This window comes from Brassica oleracea, chromosome C4 (assembly GCF_000695525.1).
Source record: "Brassica oleracea var. oleracea cultivar TO1000 chromosome C4, BOL, whole genome shotgun sequence".
Classification (NCBI taxonomy): Eukaryota; Viridiplantae; Streptophyta; class Magnoliopsida; order Brassicales; family Brassicaceae; genus Brassica; species Brassica oleracea.
The window spans coordinates 27,479,961-27,481,755 of NC_027751.1; positions in this window are offsets into that span (position 1 = coordinate 27,479,961).

A 1,795-nucleotide genomic window follows, 5' to 3' on the forward strand; every position below is an offset into this window, starting at 1 on the left:
AATGTTAAGGAAATAGACGAATGTAAAAGGCGAATACAAGAACGATAATAAATCGTATTCGCAAAGAGACATGGAGTCGAGATATGATCTCTTTCCTTAACTCAAAATATTCGCTCCGTTAGTGAGACGGGATTGTACGAATATAGAGTCCCAGGATACAACCATGGCAGACGAATCACACCTCACTCGTAATCGCCCTATCGAACTATAAACTCTACGAAACACTCTCGTATTTAAGACTTACGCTAAGGGATTTTCGCTGTTGGTTTGATGTGTAAAACGTTAGAGCAATGAGAAGAGAGACGAGTTGTATTTAAAGAGATGGACGAGGAGCGACTTCCCGTAACTGTTGCATAACGTGCGCTCGTTAGTGGGGATTTGGCAAAGATCTCGGGAAGTTCAAGTTACGAACTTATTCCCCAAGACTCGCTATCTCTCTCTTTCTTATCTCGTTTAAATATTTCGAGAGGATAAACATCATGACGTTTTTATTTTCTAGACAAACTGCTTGTCGTTTCAAAATAAAATGCATGTTGTTTTTGAGATTTTAAATGGCAAAATGTTGAGCTTAACTTGGTCCAAAAAGAATATTTTTATCGGGCCGGAGGCCCTCCACCAAGACCCAAGACCCAGCCTAAGCCCACGCCAAGCCGAGCCGGCCGGACGGCGGCGGCGGCACGCGCGTGGGGAGTCTTCCTCTCTCTCCAAGCTGTTTAACACATGATATCAAGTGGTCATATATAAACACCTCATTTCCTCTTGTTCCCACCGATGTGGGACAAGTATTTTCTTCTCATTATTATTGTTTTGGGGCTGTTGAACACACATGCCCATGTCATTTATTTTTCACAATTTCCATTAAAGCCCAGTGGCTATAAATTGATCCAACAATCCCCCACATGATTAGAAATGACTCTTCTAAACATATGCAGACTAAATGCAGACTCGATAGACTCTAAAAACTATACTTATTCTAATCCTTACTAGACTGGACAGACTTATCGAGAGTGTTTGCGAAAAATTCACTGTGTTTGAATTGGTGGCATTTTTAAGCCTTGAACCACTCATAGTTAATATCTGTCGGGTTTACTTTACCAGAAGGTGAACATGATGTCTTGAACCAACCGGTATTTTATGTAAACCGAGACAACATGCATAACGCAACTTCATTTTCTCGTAGAACTTAGTTCTCTATTGTGTTCATTGTGCCCCAGAACTATTCCTGGTTTTCATGAGTGAACTTAGAGAATATAGCCTTGCATTCATTCTCCTAGAAACGGCCTCATTTCACACTCATTAGGTGATTGACCATGAAAAGTATTGAGTAATACTCCGCTTTAGAAGCTATGGAATCATTAAAAGCTTATGCTTATCCTTATCACTTTCTTTAGCACTTTGTCATCTTAGGAGCTGGGAAGAGACTACTTTGTCTCAAGTGCTTTGGTTAGATTCTGTTTGATTTTGTTTTCCCTTTGAACCTACGTCTTGGGATCTCCAATCATGATAGGTAGGGTTGCAATCAAGCATCCTCATTCGTTATAGGCTTTAAACCCATTCCTTTTGATGATTTAGCAACAAAATCTGGTGGCAAACCTTTAGTAAATGGATCTGCTAGGTTGTCAGCCGATTTGATGTAGTCTATTGTGATTACACCAGTTGAAATAAGTTGTCCAATGGTTTTATGTCGTCTTCTGATGTGACGAGATTTACCATTGTAGAGATTATTCTGAGCCCGAGCTATTGCTGATTGACTATCACAATGTATGCGTATAGCTGGCACAGGTTTCTCCCACAT